The following is a 15,361-nucleotide window of genomic DNA, read 5'->3' as shown; positions in this document are numbered from 1 at the left end:
GGGAGTTGGCCTGTTTCGCAATTCAAAACCTCTCGGTGGTATTTAATGGAGGCATCTCACCAGCCAACTGGCAAGAACTCCATGGGGCCTCTTTTCAGGAAGGCCTGCCATATCAGTGGACAATCCCTGGGATCAAGGGCTGCAGGAGCGACAATCCCTGCATGTGAGAGCTGCCAGCCAATTGGGCATTGGAAGCTCTTCTTTGGTTGGCAGCACCGCCAAGGGGGCAGGTGACTGCTGCCAGTACTACACCCATCCACTTCTGGTTCCGGGCACAGGTGAGTGATGGTGGGACGGGATTGCAGGGTGAGGCTTGTGAGGCAGGGGAAAGATCGGCAGCAAAGACCGGGGTCTTGCCCTTTCTCAGCAGGGGCGCCCTTTCCCGAGGCTGAGTCTCTCAATCCAGCACCGAGTGCCTGACAAGGAGGAACCTCTCTGGAAGCCTACAGGCAAATATGCCAGGTTTTGCTTTTTAATTTTCCCACATAGCAAGTTGCCCACCCGCTGCTGGGTGAAAACTGGTGTCAGCAGAATGAGGCCCTGACATGGGCATTAACTGTCCACATAATTGGGCCTAACTTGATGGTGAGGCTGGCAAGATTGTCCACTGACCCTCTCTCTACAGACTTAAGTGTGAGGTTGTGCACTTTGGTTGGAAGAATGGAGGCACAGACTATTTTCCAAATGGGAAAAGGCTTAGGAAATCAGAAGCACAAAGGGATTTAGGAGTCCTAGTTCAAGATTCTCTTCAGGTTAATGTGCAGCTTCAGTCGACAGTTAGGAAGGCAGATACAATGTTAGCATTCATGTCGAGAGGGCTAGAATACAAGAGCAGGGATGTACTTCTAAGGCTCTGGTCAGACCCCATTTGGAATATTGGGAGCAGTATCTAAGGAAGAATGTGCTGGTCTTGGAAATTGGCCGAGTTATGACATGTTGTTTGGCCTTTTTAAACTCAGCCTCGGTATAAACTTTCACCATCTCCAGAAGAGGTTCACAAGAATGATCCTTGGAATGAGGAGCTCGTCATATGAGAAGCGGTTGAGGACTCTTGGTTTGTACTCAATGGAGTTTAGAAGGATGAGGGGGATCTTATTGAAACTTACAGCATATTGAGAGGCCTGGATAGAGTGGACGTGGTGAGGATGTTTCCACTGGTCGGAAAAACTAGAACCCAAGAGCACTGCCTCAGACTGAAGAGACGATCCTTTAAAACAGAGATGAGGATGAATTTCTTTAGCCAAAGGGTGATAAATCTGTGGAAGTCATTGCCGCAGAAGGCTGTGGAGGCCAAATCACTGAGCGTCTTTAAGACTGAGATAGATAGGTTATTGGTTAATAAAGGGATCAGGGGTTATGTGGAGAAGGCAGGAGAATGGGGATGAGATACATACCAACCATGATTGAATGGCGGAGCAGACTCAATGGGCTCAATGGCCTAATTCTGCTCCTATGTCTTATGGACTTAATCAGGACATTGGCTGGAAGGCAGTGGGGCCCCTACCTGCTACCCTCCCACCTGATTAAATCCTTCCCCCCCCCAAGAGGAACGGGCCTGTGCAGTATGGTTTGATTGAAGTATTGGTTTTACGTTGATGTTTGCACATTTTTGGTTTTTTTTTGTGATCTGTAACTGTTTACAATGCCGAAACATACCTCAATAAAATTGTTGTTAAAAAAAAAACCCTTCCCCCCCCCCCCACTCAATGCTCATGGAGGTGGGCAGTAAATTCTGTCCAGTGATTTGTGACACCGAGTAGCAGACTAAAAATCAGGGGCTGGATTCTCCGTTCCTGAGACTAAGTATTGATGCCAGGGCAAGATTGGTGGACTTCTACGACAGCAAAATTGGAAAACGTTCAATTCCAATGAAAAACGCTGTTGAATTTGCTGAGGTCGGGATTGCCACTCGAGAGGATGACATGCTGTAGCCACATATTAGCACTCCACTCCCCATACTCACCCATCCCAGCAAATAAGATGGCACTGGTTGCGCTGGAGTGAGCCCATCCTGTTGATGGGTTGGCTGGGGTACCTCGGGGTGGGGGGTCCTGGGGCGACACCCATGTGACCCATGGCACTAAGTTCACAGTGGGAAAACAGCGTCAAACAGCGGCCTGTGCAGCCACATAGTTGCCTTGCAGCCTGCAGCAATTGTGTTCCATGCCCATCCACCCTGATCCCATGGTCCACCTCCTGGCCACCACCTGCTATTCCTCCTGGCCCTGGTAGAAGCCCCGAGCCAGTGGCACAACTGTCAGGTGTTGGAAAGTTTTCATTCTCCACCGCTCCCTCAGCAGCCACAACATCTGTTTCCTGATCCTTAAAAGCACAAGTGAACCTCGCCATTGGGAATTCCCTCAGGTGGAGGATCGTGGAGGCCCCAAAGAATACTGGGTCAGGCCCATTATGATATGCAAACAGCGTTTACTGTACATGTAGGGTGGAATGCATTGACACTGCCGAGAACAGTAGAATTGCGATTTGGCGTGAACACGGCGCTGGCCACGATTTTGGTGTCGGAACCAATTCTCCTCACAATCGCCTTTTTGGATTTTGCCGTCGGCCGACGGAGAATCCCGCCCCAGACCTTTGAATCAGAAGTTATATAAAGAGAAGAGCTCGAAAGCAAATAGGTCAACCTTCAGAATGCTATTTTCTTTCTTCCCCTCTTTGTGTGTTTACTTGCTGTGTTTTTTTTAGCAATGCATACCTGGCTTCATTTCATGTAATGAAATCTGTCGTTGAAAATGTTGGATAAACAAACTTGAGAGCAGGTGTGAGAGACACAATACCCCATTCAGAGTAAGAGGGGTCTTGTTGCTGTACCTCATGTTATTGTGTAATCAGGTAATGGGAAGTATAGGCATGTCCTGATCTAACATACCAAGACCACTTACAGGAGTGACCCCCAACACCTCAGCGAATACACAAGGGAGAACTTGTAATGCGGGAGAACATTTGCAGTAGTTGTAAGCTTACTGATGATGATCTATCATCACTGCAAGGGGGGAGAGAGTGCTAACATTCTTGATCTGCCTCTTTGTGCTTTATTTCCTCTTTCTGCGTATTCTAATTTTAGTAAGAATCAAAATGCAATGTTATTTCTGTCCTCAAGTTATGTATAGTCCAGAGTAAAGTCATGATGTATCAACAGTTCCTCCTCTCCAACACATATGACACATGATTGGTTGCCAGTTGCTATGCGTGCCCAGGAGCAGGAGCTCCTCGGAAATGGTATCACTGTTGCTATGGATCATTTCCATTTTTAGTTCTTCAGGCCTTGAGTTCGCAGTTTTGGAGAATAGAAATAACTTGGTATGGGAGTTTGGAGAACATTCAAACCATTGCTCAAAGGCTCCAACGTCCATAATATCTAGAAGGCACCTTCAACTGTATCAACACATTTCTGTTGCTCCCCTGCTCTCGGGGCTTGTACATCAATGCTGCCGAGGGTTTAATCAGGAAAGAAGTCCTGATAATGTCATATTGTTTAATTAATATATGAAGAAAGTGGTTTAATACTGTTCAAAAGTGTCACTTTGACCTTTTGAATGTGAGTTTTAATGGGAAAAGAAAGTTGTGGAAGTTGCTTTTAAAACATTGCAATATTAGGTTCACGCATGATTGGTCTTTTAAGAAAGTTGAAGCTTTAGCACATTCCTTCGAAACTACCTTTGGGTTGATCCTTTTCCCACTTTCTCAGGCCTCTTTAATCAGAACCCCTGGCATAATCAGAACCGATTACACTGAGAGAAAAATACAGCATATAAATTAAAAATAGCCACCTTCTGTTCAGCGACTAGCATATTTAACACAAAGGTAACACGAATGCCTTGACAATGGGTGATCATACTAAAATGATGTATACTTTGTAACAAGTTATCATTTTGAACAGCAGCTAGTAGTTTTGATTATGAAGCGATCTCACTGCTGTCATTTTAGCAACCATTGCAGTATGTTGCTGTGGAACACAACCCCCATTTTTGTGTGCATCTTGCTGGTGACCGTGCTCAACTTGGCTCGGGATGAGATTGCATTCAGTGTGGGTCACGGTTTATAACGAGGGCTGCCCCAACTCAGTTCATATTCCAGGAAGCATTAAATGATCTGGCCAATGTGTGCACGGAGCTGGGACTCTATGCAGGAGAGCAGTAGGGGGTTTGCGTCTGGGATTTATACGAGTTCTAATGGTAAAAGTAAGAGCTGCTGTTACTCACTAAGCCATTCCACAGTCTGGGTGAAACCATTTGAGAGGGGGTAGAAGAAAACCTGAAAAGTGGGGAATTGTATACCGATTTTTAAAAAAATGAATGATATGTTGAGGCATCACTTGTCAGCAATAGAAAGCCTTTGAAACCCAGGAGATGAATAGTTTAACAGTTGTTAAAACAGTACTAGCCATATTACTGTCATCTCCGGCTGCTCTGGTTTCCTCCTGCAGTCCAAAGATGTGCAGGTTAGGTGGATTTGCCATTCTAAATTGCACATAAGCGTCCGAAGGTTAGGTGGGGTCACAGGGATAGGGTGAGGGTGTGGGTCTCGGTTGGGTGCTCTTTCCAAGGTCGGTGCAGACTCAATGGGCTGAATGGCCTCCTTCTGCACTGTAGGGATTCTATGATTCTAAAAGTGAAACATGCCAAACTCTCAACTGCCTGTTTATGTTAAAGCAGCTTGGAATGAAAACCATTCTCAAATAGGCAGATTGGCACAGTGGGCAGGAAATTGCAAGAAAGCTGTCAACCACAAAGCTGATCCTCCGCCCCACCGCACCCCTCACCCCCGTATTGTTTGACTTTGTAAGCTGCGAAATAAATGAAGGAGCAGGTCCCATGGCATCACGTTGGCATCTGATCAAGCCCGCCCCACAACACTTGGGTTTTAAAAGAGTGTGCCTCCTGTTAATGGGTGTCCCAATATGAAAAGTTAAAATAGACCCCCCCCCCCCCCCCCCCCGCGCGTGTAACGACCCTGGCATTATTAAACACTGCCCACTGGCAGCTCCAGGATACTTCCCTAGCATGACCATCATTCTTCTGTGTGCCTGCGGTGAGTTCTGCTCACCAGGTGCACGTCGTGGGGCATTTTCCATGTTTCGCATTGACATGGATGGACAGTGTAGCATGTGGGAGAGGGGGATGCATGCAGGGGGCAAGGAGACTATCAGGCATTATGATCTGATAATAAAATAATAGTCATGGAAGTGTACAGCACAGAAAAGGCCCTTAGGCCCATCACATCTGCATCGGTCAAAAACAACCACCTAAGTATTTTAATTCCCTTTTCCAGCACTTGTCCCATACCCTGGTATGCCTTGGCATCACAAGTGATCCTCCAAATGCTTTTTAAAATGTTATGAGGGTCTCTGACTCCCCCACCCTTTCAGGCAGTGAGTTTCAGACACTGTGTGGATTAAATTATAGTTCACAATGTATTCAAATGGGTATTCCAATGTTCAATAATAATCTTTATTAGTGTCACAAGTAGGCTTATAATAACACTGCAATGAAGTGACTGTGAAAGGCCCCTAGTCACCACACTCCGGCCCCTGTTCGGGTACACTGAGGGAGAATTGAAAATGTCCAAATTACCGAACAAATCTTTTGGGACTTGTGGGAGGAAACCGGAGCTCCCTGAGGAAACCCACGCAGACACGGGGAGAACGTGCAGACTCCGCACAGACAGAGATCCAAGCCGGGAATCAAACTTGGATCCCTGGTGTCGCGAAGCAACAGTGCTAACCACTGTGCTACAGTTTCTCGTCAGGATTCCTATTAAGTCATTGGTGAGGGGCTGTGGACAATTGGAATGGGATGTCCCGTTGGCGTAAACTGCATCTTAGGATTCCCATGGGATTTCCTGCTCCCACATCTGCTTATCCCACCTCCCCCCAAAAATGGGATTGCAAAACCCTTCCCATCAAGACCACTAGTTCTGCCTAAAGTAATTGAAACACTAGTTGAACTATATTTTAAAGGGAATTTTAAAGATAAAGGTTTGCTCATAAGGGATTTGCTAATAAGGAAAAGTTTGTCTCCTATCTATGTTTTACTCTCAATTATAATTGACTAATTAATATTCATATTAGGGATGGCAGGAACAGTTGTGATCCTGTGTGCAAATAGTAAAAACAAAATACTGTGTTATATCCCATATAATTTCTGATCAATTTTTTAGTTTAACATTGTTTCCAAACACATTTATGTGGACAGACTAGTCGCTTATATAAAGGTTATAGCAACCGTCTTTCATCGCTGAAATACAGTTTCCATATTGTCGCAACACAATATGAGAGATATCTTTCAGTTGGAACCAGTGTCAATTTGATATATGGGGCTGGATTCTCCGTTTGCCAATGCCGAAATCGGGAAACGGGATTGGGCGGAGAATAGCTTCCGACGCCGAAATCGCGGTTGGCGGCGGTTTGACACCAAATCAGGATTCACTCCCCCCCAAAATGGCATATATACAGCGCTCGCTGCACAGCCAGAAGGAACAGTCGGCATATCATTAGTGGGCCTGACGTCTGATGCTCCAGGGCCTCCAGGATTCACTGCCTCCAGGAGTCAGTGACACTGACTCTGTGGGTGCGGCCACCCTGCACCCCATCCCCCGCCACAGGGTACCCCCACCGCCCCCGAACACCCCGCCCAAGTGGCATCCAGCCACCGGAGGACCATGCAGGGCCACACCCACGGCAGCCCCAGTGAGGGCAGTGCCACCCAACGGTGCCCCTGGAAGCAGGAACGGTGCCAGGATTGGGGGCACCGACGGGGCCGGAGTGCGGGGGTGGGTGGAGACTTGCGTGGGTGGGGCCTTCAGTGCCAGACAAAGCAGATGTACTGTTGATCGCTCTGCCATGAAAAGACTATCAATTGATCATTTGGTGAATTCGGAATTATAAATGTTTTAAGTAGTGAATCTAAACCTGATGTGCTTCTGTTAAAAGGTGTTTCTTTTGTCTTCTGGATGTTGTTTGGGAAGTTATTAAGGATTACTTAGTGTTGTATTCTTTGGGGGTTCTATTTGAATTAATGGTTGCTAAGATGTTCACTGTATGTTTTAAAAAGGTTAACTTGAGTTCATAGAATAAACAGTGTTTTGCTTTAAAAAATACTTCTTCATTTCTGCTGTACCACACCTGTAGAGTGGGCCGTGTGCTCCCCATACCACAATCTATTAAAAGTTGCGGGTCAGATGAACTCCATGATATATCTTGGGGTTCTCTAAACCCTGGCCCATAAAAAACTGTGGATCGAGCAGGATAAAAGTCCACCTTTGGACTGGCTTAGTGAACTTAAAGACAGTGAGGGGTGAGCATATTATGGTTGCTTTTCAGGTGTGATATTTTAGTTTAAGTGGGGAGTGTGTTGTGGACAATGGCTCTTTCAGAGGCTCAGAAGTTTTTGGGGGTGGAAACGGTCACACGCAGTACCTTACGGACAGAGACTAAAAGCAGACTGTTAGATTAGGCTAAATATTGCAGTTAACATTACCTGACAAAATGCGAAAAGATGAGGTAATTATGGCGGTGGCTAAACATTTAAAGTTGCCTGAGATACAGTTTGATTATTTGGAAATGGTAAAAATTCAGTTACAAATTAAACAAATGGAACATGAGAAAGAATTAAAGCAGCTTGAATATGAAAGAGAGAGAGTGACAGAAAAAGAAAAGGAGAGATAAGAAAGGAGAAAAGAAAGAATAGCCCTAGCAGAACAAAAAGAAAGAGAAAGGGAGATCCAGATCAGGGAGAAAGATAAAGAGAGGGAGTTTGAACATCAGAAAATGGCCATGAAACATGACAGTTGCTATCTGCGTAATTGTCCCATAATTGCCAGGGACCATTTAACACGTTCTGCACTGTGCAATCGTGTGCATTTTCCCCATGCTCTCTTGATATTATCAAAGGGGCGACTGTAGAAGCCAGGTATTTCAAATACACTTAATATAGGTAAAAAGATGGCTAAAGCATAAATATTAATTCCCAGTTTTAAAATGAAAGAAACATACAATTTCCAAACTCAGTCATGAGTTTGCAAAACACAGAAGTCTGATAAAAACATTACATTTTTTCCAAGGACAAGGGTTGAATCCATGGCAACGAGGAACGAATTTCATAATCTTAACGCCATTTCAGATTAGAGTAAATCACATCCCACGATTATAATAGCTGAAACATTTTAGACTGTGTTGCCTTGTTTTTAATAAATGGACAGTTAAAACATCAAATCAAATATAATATATATATATTTGATTCCAACATTAAAAGACAGTTTGAATTATATTTTCGGAATTATGCCTCGCATAGTATGATGAGATAACATAAGGTCTCCATTGTTGCAGACATGCAACAATTGGAAGTAATGTTACATCGTGAAGATGGACGGCTTGTTATCAAATCAAATGTGTTTAAGTCTAAATCAAACCAATTAGGATTATATTGGGGTGTGATCGGATCGCTTAAGACATATGAAATAGTATATCCATGGATGATTTGGCCACCATTTTAGACAGACAGAAAGGAAAGGAAAAGAAAGGAAAGGAAAGGAGAGAGGCAGAAAGGAAGAAGAAAGAAGGAGAGAAAGATAGAAAGGAACAGCAGAGAGGTGGAGAGAGAGAGAGAGAAATACAGAGAGCCAGAGCGAGAGACAGAAAGAGCCATAAAGTAAAGGAAGAGAATTAGAAAAGGGTTCTGTATTCATATTTCATTTTCATACTTTGACTTCAGACTTTGACTTTTAAAGTTGTGTTCAGGCTACTGTCTCAGAAGATAATTCCTGTGATTCTTTGAAGAAAATCAAATTGTCTACAAACTACCTTTTAAATGATTTTCAAGTTGTAACCAATGAACTCCAAATAAAACAATTCTTATTTGCACCTGACAAGTTTTTAACTTGATTTTCTACTGAGTTTCAGCAATGCTCAAGAACAACCGGTAAGGTTTGACGAGAAGGAAGTAGAAAACTTTTTCATTTTGTTTGAGAAGGTGGCTAAACAAATGAAAGGGCCACAGGACATGTGGGTATTACTGATTCAAACAAAGCTGGTAGGTAGGGCTAGTGAAGTGTTTGCATCACTACCGGAGGAGGTATCTGGGACGTATGAGGAGGTGAAAAAATCCATCTTAGCTGCATATGAGCGAGTGCCTGAAGCCGACAGATAAAGGTTCAGAAATTTAAGGAAAGAATTTGGTCAAAAATACATGGAGTTAGAAAGGCTCAAACAGAGCCTGAGCTCAGCTCCACCCACACTCTGACATCACTGCAGTAACATGAGCAGCCAAACATTTCTTAAAGTGACATTCTCATGACAATTTCACCCCCTGGAGACAATGCCATTCGGACACAAACCCGCGATGCTGGCCGCCGTGGCAATGGCCGCAGCCCTGCATGATGCCCTGTGACAACGTGAGCGGAGGTCGCTCAGAGAGGAGACGGAGGTTGCAGCAGTGGAGCGGGCTGCAGACAGGAAGGTGGCAGCCGCACAGGCTGGACCGCACAGGCCCAAAAGAGCGAATGGGAGGAGGTGCCAAGGGGGCACTGGATGAGGCCTCGTGTGCACTGCAAACGCATGTCGTTTGAGGACCTGCCGGACCGGGCATGCCGACAGAAACTGCGGACGAGCAGAGAGATAGTCCGACACATATACCAGGTGATGGCACACCTGGCACCTCGGAGGTATGGGGGAGGACACCAGCTCTCCCGGTGACTGTAAAGGTGATGGTCGCCCTCAGCTTTTATGCCACAGGGTCCTTCCAGTCGGCGAGTAGATCCTGTCTGGCAGTTCACTGTCATCGGCGCACAGGTGCATCCGTGCCATCCTGGATACCCTATATGTCCAGGTGGAGCGGTACATACAGTACCATGAGGATTGCGCCCACCAGGATGCTGGGCAGCAGGGTTCGCCGCCATCGCCCGTATGCCCTGGGTCCAAGGGGTGATTGACGGGATGCATGTCGCCCTTCCGCCACCGGCGGATAACAGGCCGCTGTACATGAACAGAAAGGGTTACCAGTCGATGAACATCAAGCTGGTGTGCGACCAACGGATGTGCGTTATTCACGTCTGCACCCGATACCCAGGCAGTGTGCATGATTTATACTGGCACACTCGGTGATCCCCGACATGTTTGATGGGCACCCTTGGCTGTGGGGCTGGCTGCTAGGCAACAGGGGTTAACCGTTGAGGTAGTGGCTGCTGACGCCTGTCCGGAGGCCACAGACCGACCTGGAGACCCTCTACAATGATGCCCATACAGTGACCAGGGGTGTGGTCAAGAGGTGCTTCGGAGTCCCAAAGATAAGGTTTAGGTGCCTAGACCGCTTTGGAGGAGCCCACCAGTACGGGGCTAGGAGGGTGGCCCAGATTGTGATGGCCTGCTGCCTCCTCCACAACATCGCACAGCTGAGGGGCGACGTGCTGGAGGAAGATTAGGAGGTAGTGTAGGCCTCATCAGACGAGGAGGATGAGGGGGGGGGGACGATGAGCGGGACATGAGGCAGGTTTGAACGGTTTAACAGGTGTATATTGTGAACAAATATATACAGTCTGTGCCCTATCCCCTATAACTCAACTGTGCCCTGCACCCATGCCAACTTAACTGATGTCTAATTTTCTGGCCTCATAGGCCCTAATATTACGCCTTGGTGGTTCCACAGATGGTGCAGCAGGAGTGGAGGCGGACTGCTTTGACTCCTGCTCTGTGACAAGGGCCCCCGTTGGTCCACGTCTCCTGGGGCGACCCGGATTGGTTGGGCCCCAAAACCTCCCACAAACAGTTCCATTCCACCCGGTCAAAGGTCTTTTCTGCGTCCATCGCGACCACTACTTCCACCTACCTCCCCTCTGGGGGCATCATGATCATGTTTAAGAGCCTTCTAACATTAGCTGTTAGCTACCTGCCCTTAACAAACCCCTTCTGGTCCTCCCCTATCACTTCTGGGACACAATCCTCTATCCTTGAGGCCAAGATTTTAGCCAACAGTTTGGCATCAACATTCAGTAGGGAGATTGGTCTGTGTGATCAAAATAGTTCGGGTCCTTCTCCCGCTTCAGGATCAGTGAGGTCGAAGCCTGTGACATTGTTGGAGGAAGGACACCGCGCTCCCTTGCCTCATTAAATGTCCTCGCCAGCAGTGGGCCCAGCATCTCAGACAAATATTTGTAAAATTCCACTGGGGAGCCATCCGGTGTCGGGGCCTTACCTGACCATGGCCTCTAGCCCCTCTGCTATTCCTTCAATCCCGATCGGGGCTCCCAGCCCTTCCACCAACCCTTCCTCCACCCTCGGAAACTCCGGCCCTCCCAGAAACTGCCTCATCCCTACCATCCCAGCTGGGGGTTCCGACTCATATAGCCGGCTGTAAAACTCCTTAAACGTCCAGTTCACCCCTGCTGGGTCCAAAACCGTATTCCCAGCTCTGTTCTTCACTCTACCTATCTCCCTGGCCGCCTCCCTGTCCCTTAGCTGGTGTGCAAGCATCCTGCTGGCCTTCTCTCCTTACTCATTTATTGCCCCCCTCGCCTTCCTCAGCTGCTCCACCGGCTTCCCCATAGACAACAGACCAAACTTCATCTGTAGCCTCCGCCGCTCCTTCAATAATCCTGCCTCCGGGGCCTCCGCGTATCTCCTGTCTATCTGGAGTATTTCACCAACCAACCTATCTATTTCTGCTCTTTCCACCTTCCTCCTGTAGACCTGTATCGATATTAGCTCCCCTCTAACCACTGCCTTCAGCGCTTCCCAACCATTGCTGCCGAGACTTTCCCCGTGTCGTTTATTTCCAGATATTTCTGGATGGACTCCCTCACATGCTCGCACACCTACACGTCCGCTAACAGTCCAACGTCCAAAATACATTGCGGTCACTGGCCCTCCTCCTTGTGCACCTGTAAATCCACCCAATGTGGAGTATGGTCCGACACAGCAATCGCCGAATACTCGGTATCAACCACCCCCGCCAGTAGAGCCCTGTTCAGAATAAAGAAATCGATCCGGGAGTATACTTTATGTACGTGCAAAAAGAAAGAAAACTCCTTCGCTCTTGGCTGACCAAACCACCATGGGTCTACCCCACCCATCTGCTCCACGCACCCCTTCCCCTTTAGTTCCTATGCCATTGCTGGAATTCTCCCTGTCTTTGAGCTCGACCGGTCCAACCTTGGATTAAAGTGTCCCCCCCCCCCCCCCCAAAATCTTCCCTAACACCCGCCATATAAACTCCGCATCATCCCAGTTTGGTGTGTAGACATTCGCAAGCACCACCGGCATCCCCTCCAGCTTCCCGCCGACCATGTTATTCCTGACCCCCATATCCGCCACTATTTTCCCCACCTCAAATATCACCCATTTATTAATCAGGATCACGACCCCCCCCCCCCATCTTAGAGTCCAACCCCGAGTGAAACACCTGTCCGACGCACCCCTTCCTCAACCTGGTCTGAGATCCAGGGGCGCAGGGGGTGGCTGTAGGCAGCGGGGTGGGGGGCGCGTTGGCAGGGGAACCAGCTGGCACCAGATCTCGTAGGGAGACTGTATCGTGCCGTCCGTCCTGGTGCGCGATGTTGGCATACTGGGGGTTGGCGTGCAGCAGCTGGACCCTCTCGACCAGGGGGTCAGTCTTATGGCTCCTCAGATACCTCTGGAGAAGGACAGATCCCGGAGTTGTCAGCCAAGATGGAAGCGAGACCCCGGAGGTGGACGTCCTAGGGAAGAGAAACAAGTGGTCGTTAGGGGTCTTGTTCGTGGCTGTGCAGAGGAGTGATCTAATGGAGTGGAGGGTGTCGGGGAGGACCTCCTGCCAGCGGGGGATTGGGAGAGTTCTAGACCGGATGGCTAGAAGGACGGCCTTCCATACCGTTGCGTTCTCCCTCTCCACCTGCCCGCTTCCCTACGGGTATAGCTCGTAGTCCTGCTCAAGGCGATGCCTTTGCTGAGCAGGTACTGACGCAGCTCATCGCTCATGAACGATGTGCCCTGGTCGCTATGGACGTAGGTAGGGAAACGAAAAAGTGTGAAGATGCTATGCAGTGCTTTTATCACAGTGGCTGAAGTAATGTCGGGACAGGGGACTGCGAAGGAGAAGCGGGAGAATTCGTCGTCGATGGTTAGAAAGTATATATTCCGGTTGGTGGAGGGGCCCTCAGGGGCCCTTTGAGGTCCATACTTAGGCACTCAAAGGGCCGGGAAGCCTTTACCATGCAGGCCTTGTCTGGCCGGTAGAAGTGCGGTTTGCACTCTGCTCAGACCTGGCAGTCCCTGGTCATGGCCTTGACCTCCTCGGTGGAGAAGGGCAGATTGTGGGCCTTAATGAAGTGGGTAAGCCGGGTGACCCCCGGGTGACCCCCTGGTGACAGAGGTCATTGTGGATAGCCCGAAGTCGGTCATCTTGCGCGCTGGCGCATGTGCCGCAGGACAGGGCATCTGGGGGCTCATTGAGCTTTCCAGGACGATACTTGATATCGTAATTGTGGGTGGAGAGTTTGATCCTCCACTTCAGGATTTTGTCATTTTTTATTTTGCCCCGTTGTGCGTTGTCAAACATTAAGGCGACCGACCGCTGGTTGGTGACGAGGGTGAACCTCCTAATGGCTAGGTAGTGCCTCCAGTGCCGCATGGCTTCCACTATGGCTTGTGCTTCCTTCTCGACCGAGGAGTGTCGGATCTCGGAAGCGTGGAGGGTTCAAGAGGAGAATGCTACTGGCCTGCCTGCCTGGTTGAGTGTGGCGGCCAGTGTGATGTCTGACGCATCGCTCTCTACCTGAGGGGGACGGAACCGTCCACCGTGTGCATAGCGACCTTGGTAATGTCGGCCTTGATGCGGCTGAAGGCCGAGTGGGCCTCAGCCGTCAGGGGAAAAGTGGTGGTTTGAATAAGTGGGCGGGCTTTGTCTGCATAGTTGGGGACCCACTGGGCGTAGTAGGAGAACAGCCCCAGGCATCGTTTGAGGGCCTTGAGGCTGTGGGGAGGGGGGTATTCCGTGAGGGGGCGCATACGGTCGGGGTCGGGCCCTTGGACTCCGTTCTCCATAACGTAGCCGAGGATGGCCTGTTGTGTAGTGCGGAAAACGCATCCCTCTTTGTTGTCCATGAGGTTGAGGGATTGGGCGGCCTGGAGGAACCTCTGAAGGTTGGCGTCATGGTCCTGCTGATCATGGCCGCAAATGGTGACATTGTCCAAGTACGGGTATGTAGCCCGCAAACCGTACTGGCCCACCATTCGGTCCATTGTTCTCTGAAAGACCGAGACCCCGTTAGTGACGCCGAAGGGGACCCTGAGGAAGGGGAAGAGTCGGCCGGCTGCTTCAAAGGGAGTGTAGTGGCGCTCTTCCTGGCGGATTAGGAGCTGGTGGTGGGCCGACTTCAGATCGACCGTTGAGAACACACGGTACTGCGCGATCTGGTTGACCATCTCCGCTATGCGGGGGAGGGGGTACACATCCAGTTGCGTGAATCAGTTAATGGTCTGGCTGTAGTCTACAACCATCCAGTTCTTTTCCCCGGTGCGTATGACCACCACTTGCGCTCTCCAGGGGCTGTTGCTGGCCTCGATGATCCCTTTACTTAACAGTCGCTGGACCTCCAACTTGATAAAAGCCATATCTTGGGAACTGTACCACCTGCTCCTGGTGGCGATGGGCTTATAGTCGGGAGTGAGGTTCTCAAAGAGCGAAGGGGGGATACCTTGAAGGGGGCTGCACACCGTGAGGGGGGTAAGGGTCCGCCGAACTGTAGGGTCAGGCTTCGGTGACTGCATTGGAAGTCTAATCCAAGCAGTAGGGGGGGCGCAGAGGTGAGGGAGGACGTACAGCTTAAAACGGGCGTGCTCGGCGCCCTGCATCGCGAGGTTAGCGATACAGTATCCCCGGATATGGACCGAATGGGATCCGGAGGCAAGGGAGATTGTTTGGGATGCGGGGTATATGGAAAGGGTGCAGCGCCTTACCGTGTCAGGGTGAACAAAGCTCTCCATACTCCCGTTCACCCTGACGACCATTATTGAGTTTTTCAGGTGCTTCGGCTGCGACTGGTCGAGGGTAACTGCGACCAGCTGCGGGTAGCCAGCGTGGTCGGCGGTGTCGGGATCACAAAATGGCAGCCCCCATGAGTCACACGTGTCGGGCCGGGTCGAAGATGGCGACCAAGGTGGCCGCCCCCATCGGTCGCACATGTCGGTCGGTGTTGGAGCCGGCGGGCAAGATGGCGGTCCCCAGGAGTCGCAGAGGCTGATGATGCATCTGAAAGGGGCCGTTCCGGGCAGGCACGCAGCCACAATGCGGGGTCTGCTGGCCTGTGAGTCCACGGATCGGGCCTGGTGAATTTTCGATTTCTGGGCTTTAGGTCGGCCCAGACTGACTCTGGC

The sequence above is a fragment of the Scyliorhinus canicula genome, chromosome 2, assembly GCF_902713615.1.
Source record: "Scyliorhinus canicula chromosome 2, sScyCan1.1, whole genome shotgun sequence".
Lineage (NCBI taxonomy): Eukaryota > Metazoa > Chordata > Chondrichthyes > Carcharhiniformes > Scyliorhinidae > Scyliorhinus > Scyliorhinus canicula.
The sequence above is the reverse complement of the archived record's forward strand: the minus strand, read 5'-3'. Positions refer to the sequence as shown.